This window comes from Mytilus californianus, unplaced genomic scaffold (genome assembly GCF_021869535.1).
Source record: "Mytilus californianus isolate M0D057914Y unplaced genomic scaffold, xbMytCali1.0.p SCAF_2, whole genome shotgun sequence".
Classification (NCBI taxonomy): domain Eukaryota; kingdom Metazoa; phylum Mollusca; class Bivalvia; order Mytilida; family Mytilidae; genus Mytilus; species Mytilus californianus.
Genome location: NW_026262668.1, coordinates 42,668,676 through 42,682,480, shown reverse-complemented (window position 1 = coordinate 42,682,480; position 13,805 = coordinate 42,668,676). Strand labels below are relative to the sequence as shown.

Sequence of the window (13,805 nt, the reverse complement as noted above, 5' to 3'; positions counted from 1 at the left end):
CATTACAATAAATATACAAGAATAAAATTGAATACATTGTCCCTTTGTATTTCACTCTAACATACACATATAAAATAAAGATTGCCAATAAGACAATAACTTATCCACAATTTTTAAATGCACAAAATATAATTTTAGGGGGGATCTTGATGTTTCCCTGTCTGAATCTGCCTCAGCAAAAGACTAAAAGGTCATAGTACAGGCTCAACACCCAACAAAACTCCTAGTCAATCTTGTATTTCATAATTATTCCTTTGATTAAGTTTAAACCAATACTGTAACAATCATCAACTATTATTGACTCTTCAAATCATGCTCTCTTATACTTTGAAATGACTGTATCATTTGTATTTATTCTTAAACAAATATCTACAGGAATTGAAACAAAACAAAATCTTCCATTCCCATGTTTCTATGAATGAAGGGAGATTTGTAATATATATGATATATGCTATGTGCATTTCTAATAATTGCAAAAGTTCTCTCCCATGTTAGCAGAGACTAGTTTGTAAGGTATACACTGCCCTTTTTTTATTCTCTTAAAGGGGCATTAGGTGTCAAATTCATATTCACCAATTTGACTCAAATTCTCTTATTTGATTTAGCACATACTTAAACATATATATCTAAATTACAATAAAATGCTCCGTAGGGCCAGCTTGATACGACGGTAGAGATCAAACCCTGAAGAGTTGGGCAAGTATGGACACAACATTCAAGCTTGATACAGCTCTGAATTTGGATTGTTATTTAATATTCGACTCAGCATAGGTTTCTGACACAGAATGAATGTGGTCTAATTGGACATTAACCTATTATGGTCCAAGATCCAAAATCTAAATACATGGTTAGATTCTGCATATCAAAGAACCCCAAGAATTAAGTTTTTGATGATATCAAACATAGTTTAATTTTGGACCCTTCAAACCTTAATATGGACTAATTTGAAATCAAGAGCCAAAAATAAAAAATCTAAATGCACAATAAGATTCAGCATATCATCATGATCATAGAGCCGAAATAATTCATCTTTTGATGAACTCAAACAAAGTTTAATTTTGGATGCTTTGGACCTCAATGCTATTGCGCAATACTGTGCTATTGTGCAATACTGTGTTATTGCACAATACTGTACTATTGCGCAATACTGTGCATTTGAAAATTTCTTGCCATTGCGCAATACTGTGCTGTTGCACAATACTTAGTTAATCTGTTATATATAATAATTTACACATCCTGTCAGGTGTGTATCTCCTGCCATATCAGTATTTGTTGCTTTTATATATAAATCAGAAATCAAAATCAATGTAAAAATGGAAAATTTTTAGGAAAAAAAACAAAATCCCCCTCAAAAATTTTTTGAACCCCCCTTGGAGTAATTACCCCTAAACTCAATCTCAGCCTTCCCTTTGTGGTATGGTACCTTGAAGTACAATTTCAGAGAGATCAGAGAGATCCATACACTTAAACACAAGTTATTGTCTGAAAACTAGAATAAAAACTGCTTCGCTGAGAGCAGCTAGATACGCCTGCAGAGGTCCAACCCTGAACAGTTGGGGCAAAAATGGACACAATATTCAAGCTTGATTCAGGTCTGAATTTGGATTGTATTTAAATATTTGACATATTATAAGTTTCTGAATAAATGTAGTCAAAGAACTTGAAATTGGTTATATGAATTGAATTTATATTCAATTAAAGATTTCTTGCTGTTGTGCAATACTTAGTAAATCTGTTGTCAGACTATAAACAAATAAAGTTCAATTAATTCTCAATGTCATATAAGAAATTTATGAAAATAAAAAGGGAGCTTACATCAATAGATATAAACAATTCACCAAAGTTTCATGAGAATTGGTGACAGCATTTTTGAGTTTTTGTCTGAAAACTGGAAAATCACCCCTTTTTTTAATGAATAAAACCCCATAACTCAGAAATGTAAAATGTAAAATTTATAAAAATTCAATACATACAAACAATTCACCAAAGTTTCATGAGAATTGCTGAAAGCATTTTTATACGACTGCAAAAAATAAAAAAATTTTGGTCGTATATTGGTATCACGTCGTCGTCGTCGTCCGAAGACAGATGGTTTCCCGATAATAACTTTAGTATAAGTAAATTGAAATCAATAAAACTTTAACACAAGGTTTATAACCACTAAAGAAAGGTTGGGATTGATTTTGGTGGTTATGGTCCCAACTGTTTAGGAATTAGGGGCCAAAAAAGGGGCCCAAATAAGCATTTTTGTAGTTTCCAGACAATAACTTGTGTTAAAGTGTATGAATCTCTGAAATTATACCACAAGTTTCCATACTACAAAGGGATGGTTAGGATTGACTTTGGGGGGTTATGGCTCAAACCATTTAGGAATTAGGGGCAAAAAAAGGGGAAAACAAGGATTTTTCTGGTGAAAGGACAATTGAGACAATTTAAAAGCAGTGCAAGGGAGGTAATCCAAATCAAAATCCAAATCAATTTAAATAACAATGTTTGATTACCTCCCTTACACTGCTTGTAAATTATGTATTAAGAAATGATGATTGTCTGAGATACTGACCATAACTTGAGGGAAAGAATTATTTTTTTGAATAAGGGAAAGGGGGGAGGTGATAAAAATTGGAGGGGGACAATTTTTCTCATTTCAGATTTCAGAAATTATAAGAAAATTTCTTCAAATACTTTTTTTTGGGGGGTTAATATTCAACAGCATAGTGTATTGCACAAACGCAAAAAAAGGGGTAAATTTATTTTTTGGGGGGGGGGGAGGTCAATTCGCATAGTGTATTGCACAAAAGCAAAAAATTGAATATGAATTCAAATCATATAACCAATTTGAAGTTCTTTGACTACAGTTATTCTGTGTCAGAAACCTATTATGTGTCAAAAATTTAATTACAATCCAAATTCAGACCTGTATCAAGCGTGAATATTGTGTCCATTTTGGCCCCAACAATTCAGGGTTGGACATCTGCGGTCGTATCCAGCTGCCTTCAGCTAAGCAATTTATTGAGTTTTGTCCGAAAACTGGAAAATCCCCCCTTTTTTTATGAATAAAACCCTGTAACTCGCAAACGTAAAATCTAAAATTTATAAAAATCGAAAGGGAGCTCATGTCAATAGATATAAACAATTCACCACAATTTCTTGCAAGTTGGTGAAAGCATTCTTGACTTATTGTCCGAAAACTGGAAAATCCCCATTTTTTTAAGGAATAAAACCCCATAACTTGGAAACGTAGAATCTAAATTTTATAAAAAAGGAAAGGGAGCTCACGTCAATAGATATAAACAATTCACCAAAGTTTTATGCAAATTGGTTAAAGCATTTTTGAGTTAATGTCCAACATGTTGACGATAGACAGACGGACGGACGGACAGACAGACAACGGTATACCATAATACGTCCCGTAAACGGGCGTATAAAAATGCTTGTTTTTGCCCCCTTTTGGCCCCTAATTCCTGAACGTTTGGGGCAAATACCTCCAAACTCAATCCCAGCCTTCCCTTTGTGGTATGGTACCTTGAAGTACAATTTCAGAGAGATCCATACACTTACACACAAGCTATTGTCCGGAAACTACCAAAATGCTAGTTTTTGGCCCCTAATTCCTAAACTGTTGGTACCATAACCCCCAAAATTAATCCCAACCTACCTTTTGTGGTATTGAACCTTCTGGTAAAATTTCATAGAGATCAATTCACTTTAACTTAAGTTATTGTCCAGAAACCAAATGTGTCTTCTGACGATACCATTATACGAACGCAGTCTTATAAAAAACAAGAAATGATTGTAACAGGATGCTGTTACGAAGTCTCCCAAACGAAGCTCCCATAATTCGTAATTCCCAGGGTCGCCTGACATTGGGCCACATCCAGTGAAAATTGGTTTGGTCCAGTAAAGTTATATGCATTAGTGATGCCTGGGAACTAACCTTGTATATCATTCAAATCATCTTGGCATGACAAACCAGAATATATATGGTTTAGGGGTGGGGATCTCGACCATTTACAAGATACTAGAACATTGGGGGTGGGGAGGAACCCCTGGGGACTGGCCCTATACGTCATTCAAATGTTCATTACATGAGGAACAGGAATATATATGGTTTAGGGGTGGGGATCTCAACCATTTACAAGATATAAGAACATTGGGGGTGGGGGGAACCCCTGGGGACTGACCGTATACGTCATTCAAATGTTCGAGACATGACAAATAGGAATATATATGGTTTAGGGGTGGGGATCTCGACCATTTACAAGATATTAGAACTTTCTCAAATGGCAGGGGGTCGGGATGACCCCTGGGGACTAACCCTGTATTTCATTTGATGTGCTTTATCATGACAAACCAGAATATATATGGTTTAGGGGTGGGGATCTCGACCATTTACAAGATATTAGAACTTTCTCAAATGGCAGGGGGTCGGGATGACCCCTGGGGACTAACCCTGTATATCATTCAAACCATCTTAGCATGACAAACCAGAATATATATGGTTTATGGGTGGGGATCTTGACCACTTAGAAGATATTAGAACTTTCTTAAATGGCAGGGGGTAGGGGTGACCCCTGGGGACTAACCCTGTATTTCATTTGATGTGCTTTATCATGACAAACCAGAATATATATGGTTTAGGGGTGGGGATCTCAACCATTTACAAGATACTAGAACTTTCTCAAATGGCAGGGGGTCGGGATGACCCCTGAGGACTAACCCTGTATATCATTCAAACCATCTCAGCATGACAAACCAGAATATATATGGTTTAGGGGTAAGGGATCTTGACCACTTACAAGGTATTAGAACTTTCTTAAATGGCAGGGGGTGGGGTGACCCCTGGGGACTAACCCTGTATTTCATTTGATGTGCTTTATCATGACAAACCAGAATATATATGGTTTAGGGGTGGGGATCTCGACCATTTACATGATATTTGAACTTTCTCAAATGGCAGGGGGTCGGGATGACCCCTGGGGACTAACCCTGTATATCATTCAAACCATCTTAGCATGACAAACCAGAATATATATGGTTTAGGGGTGGGAATCTTGACCACTTAGAAGATATTAGAACTTTCTTAAATGGTAGGGGGTGGGGGTGACCCCTGGGGACTAACCCTGTATTACATTTGATGTGCTTTATCATGACAAACCAGAATATATATGGTTTAGGGGTGGGGATCTCGACCATTTACAAGATATTAGAACTTTCTCAAATGGCAGGGGGTCGGGATGACCCCTGGGGACTAACCCTGTATATCATTCAAACCCTCTTAGCATGACAAACCAGAATATATATGGTTTAGGGGTGGGGATCTTGACCACTTACAAGGTATTAGAACTTTCTTAAATGGCAGGGGGTGGGGGTGACCCCTGGGGACTAACCCTGTATTTCATTTAATGGGCTTTATCATTTAGAACATTTTCAATTAAAAAGATTGTGTCTATCACAAACGGTTTTCAATTTATAATCATTTGAAAATTTAAAAAAATAAAATCCCATAGGGTTCTATAGTAAAACCCTCTTTTCCTTTTGCCCCTCAAAGTACCCCTTTATAAACCCCATTGCACAAACAAAACCCTGATTGCACCACTAGACATGTTAGTCTAACATATTGTGAAACCCTAAGTTAATCTGACAAGCGGTTTTGGAGAACGGGTGCGGACAAGTTCAAACTTAAAAGCGGCGGAAGAAGAAGAAGAATAATAATAATAATAAGAACTGAGCAAAAACAATAAGTCTTCCCAAACTTCGTTTGGGAGACTTAATTATGTTAATCATCGTTTTTACCTGTATATGAATCATTTTTTGTGGATTAATTGTTCGCCCTTGTTTCATTTTCTATGATGACATTCTCTTCCTTTTACATGTTTTAATAGCTGATCATGAACACCCCTAGTACATGCGTAACCCATCTCTAGCTAAGGGGTTAAATTGAAGGTCAAATAAATACGGATTCAATGAAGTTAAATTATTGACTATAGTACATCAGTGATGTTTTTGAGCTTATTTTGATAAATTTGGACAAAACTGACTGCTTGCAATGAAATATTATGTCAAAATTCCGCTTTTATTAATACTTGAAACAAAAAGAATCGTCTTTTAAATTTTTGTCTAAATCGTTGCTTAATGCCCCTTTAATACCAAGAATAATTGTTAGGATCTTTTATTCTTAAAATGAGGCACATTGAAGATATGTCAAATTGATTTTTCATTCTAGTTTGTTTATTTTACTGTTGTGCAATTCTCATGGCAAACATAAGTGCAAATTTCTTCTTTTGTGAAAAAAGGAATTTTTCTTTACATTTGAAAGCCCTTGTATAATTTCTTTTCTAATTATTTAGAATTCCAGAAAGAAATCATTTGTGAAGAATTATAACTATTCAAAGTACTAAAACTTAAAACAACATAAAAGCTTTAATGCATATTGACCACATTTTTGTGTATAGTACGAAAGTTGTTCCATTAAAATAAATTTCAACATTTATATAGCCTTTCTATCTTAATCATGTTAATAAAAATCTGCTTAATCAGAAGAAAAACTGTGAATATTTAAGAAAACAATATCAAGATCAAAAGATGGATTTTGAGGAAAAAAGATGGTTATAGTATAGTAAAATGTACAAAATATGAAAATAAAATTAAAATGGTTAACATTATGTGACAAAAGGGAGATAAATATTACATTTTTTTTTAATAAAAAAAATGTGGATAGTGTTCACATGTGGACACAGATGATGCCCCCGCTTGCATATCATATAGTTTTAAAGGGACATAACTGAAGAACGTTATAAGTGACGCTACCCAAATTTGAACTTGATCTGAGTTTTGTGGTAATAAGCATTGTGTCTAAGTCTCATAACATTTGGTTGAGGCTAACTTAAGTAGAGAACAGAAACTAATAATTCAGCAATTTTTCTATTTGTAAACACGCATAACTCTAGAACGGTTGTGTACAAGTTTTATAACATTTGGTTGAGACAAACTAAAGTTAGAGAACGGAAACGAAAAATTCAGCAATTTTTATGTTTATAAAGGGACATAACTCAAGAATGGTAAAAGTGTTGCCACCAAATTAATCTTATTATGTAGTAGTAAGCATTGTGTATAAGTTTCATAACATTTGGTTGAGGCAAACTAAAGTTAGAAAATGGAAACAAAAAATTTGTACTTGATCTTAGTTTTGTGGTAATGAATATTGTGTATAGGTTTCATAACATTTGGTAGAGGCAAACTAAAGTTAGAAAATGGAAACCAAAAATTTGTACTTGATCTTAGTTTTGTGGTAATGAATATTGTGTATAGGTTTCATAATGTTTGGTTGGGGCAAACTTAAGTTACAGAATGGCAACTAAAAATTTTGCAATCTTTCGATTTATAAAGGGGCATAACTCAATAATGGTTAAAGTGACACTACCCAAATTCAACTTGATCTGTGTTTTATCAGTGGAAGTCAAAATTAAACATTCCATTGTATAAAATAAAATTGAGAATGGAAATGGGGAATGTGTCAAAGAGACAACAACCCGACCATAGAACAGACAACAGCAGAAGGTCACCAACAGGTCTTCAATGCAGCGAGAAATTCCCGCACCCGGAGGCGTCCTTCAGCTGGCCCCTAAACAAATATATATACTAGTTCAGTGATAATGAACGCCATACTAAACTCCAAATTGTACACAAGAAACTAAAATTAAAAATAATACAAGACTAACAAAGGCTAGAGGCTCCTGACTTGGGACAGGCGCAAAAATGCGGCGGGGTTAAACATGTTTATGAGATCTCAACCCTCCCCCTATACCTCTAGCCAATGTAGAAAAGTAAACGCATAACAATACGCACATTAAAATTCAGTTCAAGAGAAGTCCGAGTCTGATGTCAGAAGATGTAACCAAAGAAAATAAACAAAATGACAATAATACATAAATAACAACAGACTACTAGCAGTTAACTGACATGCCAGCTCCAGACTTCAATTAAACTGATTGAAAGATTATGTCTTCATCATATGAATATCAGGCACAATCCTTCCCGTTAGGGGTTTAGTATCATACCATCATAACATATATGAGAAGAACATAACATATAAAGCATTGATTGTAGTTGATTCAACTATAATCATGGACAAAGAAAGATAACTCCAATTTTAAAAATTACTTAATACATACATGTGATGGACTGTGAAACTCAGATCAGGAGATTGGGAAATTTTGGTCAGGAGATTAGGACTCAGATCAGGAGGTTTTTAATCGACATAAATTTTGTCGTAAATGTAACCGTGTGCTGTAAAAATTGTCTTTTAAAGTGTGTTTTCTTCAACTTTCCATCCAATGCATTATGATTATGGTACCTTTGTTCTTATAAAGTTTCTCTATCTTTATATTCTACAATTTCAATCTAACATTCTTTTTTTTTAGTATGTTCTTTAAATTTTTTACTTCATATCTTTTATATCATTATTCTATAGAACAATCATTGCAATCAGAACATTTGTTTAACTATCTGCAATTGCAATTAGAATTTATTTTTTTTTTTTTTATTTTATTTCTCTCAACACTCAGATTGGTGTGAACTGGCCAGTCCCTTACATATTTGAAAATTCTAACACATATTAAAACCGTAGTGGTTAAGAATGTTAATTTGAGTTTGGTGTGCTAAAAGAGTGCTTACATAATGCTTAGAAGAATGAAAAATAAACCACTTTATTTATAATACGGAATTTTGATTTGAAAAATGAAAAATTTTCTCATCTATCATCTAGCCCAATTTTTTGACTGATTGATAGATGGCTTTTGTTCACTTTATCATCATCGTGCTATTGTGAGAAAGTTTTTCGATATTTTAATTCTGCAATAAAAAACATGATTATTTTCATCTTATCATTAACAAAACAATATTTTAACAAATATAATTTAACTAAATATAATTTAAATTTAAATAAATTTCCTTTTGTTCTTATTATTGTTTCTTCCCTGTCGATCACAGTTTTGTTGTTGTTATATAGTTGTGTAGTTTAGCGCGGCGCAACCCACACTGACTACTCATTTTTTTCATCCCATTTTAATTCCCTTTTTGGTTGGCTGGTTTTTTCCATTTTGATTTTGGGCATTGCGGAGACTAAACGGGTATAAAACCCTATTAGAGTTAAGCTCTAACATAGTAGTCTCCCAATCCCGTCATCCAATTTTATTTTTATTTTTGCTATTTATGTTGTCTTTATCTTCTTTCTTTGCTATCTTGTACCCTTTGAAATTATTTCTTTCTAATTTTTGTTTTAATTATATTTCCGGTATATTTCTTTATCCTTATGGTACTTCATTTGTAATTTGTACAGATTTAGTGTGTCTTCAAAATGCCTACAGGCCCATACTGTATGTGTATATCCATATATTATAGGTATTAGTTCCGTTTTTATGTCTACCAGTAGAAGTGATTTTTTACTTATTTCAAAGTTTGGGTCTTCTGACTGAGCGTTTTGTATCACATAAGTTCTAAACATTTTTAATTCTTTACAATCTATAAATAGATGTTCAAACGTTTCAAGCCAGGGGCGTAGCTGGCCTAAAATAAAGTGCAAGCATAAGTCTTGTATCGCCGAGCAGAGCGATGCGAAAAACATTTTGGGACCTTTTTATGCAGAAAATTATCATTTTTCTGTCATTTTCCAGGTATGCCATATGCTTATGAAATCCACATTACTCCTTATTAACATGGTTGTTTTCAAATATAAAATAAGTTTTATAAAACGGGAAGATCAGTCGACAAGTCAACCGAAGCGTTTATCAATACAAGGGCAATCAATGGACACATGACCAACCCGTCAACAGATAAGACACAAAAGAACAAACAAAAACATTCAATATTGAAAACTAAATACAGATAAAAAACATGAACTCCGAAAAAAAAATGTGGCGACCTCCAGTGCTCCGGAAGGGTAATCAGATCCTGCTTCTTGCAAGACACCCGACCGTAGCGTTTCTCACTAAGGTCATTTTCGAATCAAAGGAGGGGTTTCTACAACAACGGTAGAAGGTCACTTGGGACACAGATACCCAAGGTGAATAATAGTCTTTTGGACGAATGGACAATGGGAATACGAAACCAAACGGCGACTTTTAAGTCTTGACTTATAAGTGAGGGATATAAATTTCAAAATTATTGTATTGAGCCTGTATTATTAAATGTTAATACTGCATGTATATATATATAAGACTTAAAGTATAGTTAATATCCAAAGTCCATATATCTATTTCTTGCCAAGGCAAATGATCGCAGAACTCTCTCGGTGTCGATATTCATTTCTCTGTGAACATGTATCAGCGCCAACAAAGATAGTCTGTACTATACCATGGTTGAACGGAGATAAGTTTTCAGTCGCCGTAATGCACCAAATGACCGTTCAGTAGTTGATGTAGTTACTGGCATTGTAACTAGGATTGACACAATTGCAAACTATTGAAGGATATATTTCCTTTTTAGTCACTGCTAGAGACGACATCAGAGATTTGGGCTACTCTATAAAATCTGGACCCGACCAGCGTCTCTGCCACCTCTCTACCTCAGAGTTGAAGGTTTCTTGATTGTCCGTCAAGTCGTGTCTAAATGTTTCGTATAGTTTGTCTATACACTCTGCTGTCAAAGATTCCAAACGTGTAGGTATAAGGTTCTGGCCTTGAAAACGATCAGAGTTATCCAGTAAACGTCCTGTGAGTTCATCAATGAAATAGTCAAGAAAGGAGAAATACAAGGCTCGTGTCCAATACTGACTTGGAGTGTCAGCTGTATAGTTAGCCCGGTTGACCTGTCTTCCTACTCATTCGTAATTTAATTTCAGAATTATTTTTTTGGTGAAAAAAATGTGCAAGCAAATGATTTTTTGCATAAAGGCAGCTACGCGCCTGCAAGCTGTCTATTACAGTATTTGCATTGTGGATCTATGCCTCTTATTCCTCTATCTATTTGTTTTTCTCCCGTTAATACAGCTCTGTGTATTATTTTATAAAGAAATTCTCTGTGAATATCATTTTTAATGTCAGCTACTTTTGTCCAAATATTTGTAAATTCTATTTCTTTATTTTTTTCTTCTACTGTTATTGAATTTTTTCTTTGTCCAATGATTTCATAATAAATATCTTTTAGTGTAATGTTTTCTGTTAATTTGATTTTACTTCTGTATTGTATATATAATTCTTTTATTTTTTTTGCATTTTTCCCAAATTGTTCTGAGTGGCTATATTTATTTTCTGCTAATTCCGGCATTAATTCTCTTGTTGTTATCCCTAGAAAATACGTATATAGGGTTTTCCAGATTGTTGGTTTCCTGTGATCATATCACTTATTTTTTGTAGCCACATGGCATTAATCTTTTCCTCAAAATCAGGCATTTGAATTCCCCCCTCTTTTTATTAGCTCTGGACCATTCTATATGAATTTATATAATGCTCTATTTATCCTTCTTTTTATTTCTTGAGTTGGTAAAATTACTCTTGCTACAAACCATGCTTTGCTCAACATATATGTATTTATTATTTGTACTTTTGAGTATATGTCTATATTTCTGTTTTCCCATTCCTTACATGTTTTTGCTATTGCTTCTACTATTGGATTCCAGTTTTTGTCCATTTTATTTCCCCCAAATTTTATCCCTAGCACTTTAACATTTTCCTTAATTAAATCCTTTATCTGTTGATTAATGATTGTTTTTTTCCTTCCTATTTCTAATATTTCTGTTTTGGATTCATTTATTTTTGACCCCGATACCTCACCAAATCTTTTATTAGATGATCGTAATCTGAAATTTCTGTTGTAATAGTGGAGCAGTCATCTGCGTGTTGGAATAATGCACATTTACTTTCCTGTTTGGCAGGTATTCCTTTTATATCTTTCGAGTTTCTAATGTTTGAGGCCAAAGGTTCTATAATTAATGCATAGATTGTCATAGATAAAGAGCACCCTTGTCTTATTGAACGTTCTATTTTTATTTCTTTTGAAAAGATGACCGTTAATCTGTATCATACTCTTTATATCTTTATAAATAATCTCAATCCACCTTATTATGCCCGGGGGGAAATTCATATTTTTCAGTACTTGAATAGTATAGTTATGCTCCACTCTATCAAATGCTTTTTCTTGGTCAAAGGATACAAGATAGCCATTCCAATCATTTATTTCCATAAGTTCTATGATTGAATCTATCCCATATATGTTTTCCGTGATTTTTTTATTAGGCCCTGCCCCTGTCTGGTTTACATCGATTAGTTGATTGATTATTTTTGCCATTTTTTTTGTTAGGGTCTTCATTATAATTTTGTAGTCAAAACATAATAGACTTATAGGTCTCCATTGTTTCAAATCTCTAAAATTTCCTTTATTCTTGTAGCTGAGAGTAATAATTCCAGTTTTCATCGATTCCGTCATTTCCCCTGTTAAATATATATTATTTATAACTTCTGTCAGATCTTCACCTATGATATCCCAAAATTCATCATAGAATGCTTTCCCTAGACCATCTATTCCTGATGTTTTATTATTTTGAAAATCTTTTGTATTTTTGAAACATTCTTCATTTGTCATAATTGGGTTCAAATGAACCCAATCCGCCTCCTCCAATTTATTTAGTTTAACCCCTTCCAAATAGTCCGTTATTCTTTTGTTTTCTATATTTTGGCTACTATATAATCCTTTATAAAAGTCTCTGACAATGTTTATTATTTCTTCTTTGTTTTCCCTTAATATCCCATTTTTGTCATAAAGTTCTCTTATTTCTTTTTTTATGCCCCTTTTCTCTTCAGCTAATTCAAAAATTTCTATATTTTCTAAATCTCCATTGTAATATTCCTCCCTTGATCTTATTATAACTCCTTTTTTTCTGTTATCATCCAATATTGCTATTTCTTTTTTTATTTTATCTATTCTTTCATTTGATATATCATTTTTATTCTTATTTTCTTCTTCTTCTAGTTGTTGTATCAGACCCTTGTATTTGTACTTTTCTTTTGTTGCCATAACCTTACTGTAATTTATTGTTATATCCTTTATTGACTTTTTCCCTTTTTCCCACCAATCTAAAATATTCATTTTTAATTTCTCCTTTCCCCATGACTTCCAAAAATTTCTTATCAATTCTGTATATTTCTTTTATTGTAGCAGAGATTCATTAAGTTTCCAGAATCCTGTTCCCCATTTTATATGGCCAATTAATATTCTTAGTTTATAACCTTTGTGGTCGGATCTTGCAAAGGGTATATATAAAGTTTCTTTTATTTTATTACAGATATGTTTGGATGGATAAATTCTGTCTATTCTTGTTGCAAAACTATTGTCAAAGTTTGTCCATGAGTATACTCTTGTATTTTTATTTCTGTATCTGCATGTATCTTTTATGTTTAGTTTGGAAATTATACTGTTAAATATATCTATTGTCCTTCTACCTGTTTTAATTTTTCCTGTTTTTGAGTTTCTTTCTGATGTTATCAGGTTAAAATCGACTCCAAAAATTACTACATCTGTTTTTACATTTATTAGTTCAGCATATTTATCTAATTGTTCATAGAATTCTGTTTGTGGTCTTGTGTTATTCTCTGGACTGTATATATTGAGAAGTTGATATTTTTTACTTTCTATTTTAAATTCTAAATGTATGAAATTTCCTTTTAGCCTTGCCGGAACTTGTTTCTTAATTATTTCTTTTGCATCTTTTGATATAAGTATACATATATACCCCTTGCCCTATTTTCTCCATCTAAACTGTAAATCTTATAATTTGTTGTTGCTTCAATATCAATTTGGGTTGATCTTTTTAG

General features: G+C 33.4%; 1 protein-coding gene across 18 annotated transcripts in view; it reads right to left on the bottom strand.

The window, feature by feature from the left end:
* Window positions 1–13,805, bottom strand: part of LOC127729861 (uncharacterized protein DDB_G0280205-like) — a 192,072-nt gene that overhangs the window by 71,554 nt on the left and 106,713 nt on the right. The gene's annotated exons all lie outside the window — the stretch shown is intronic.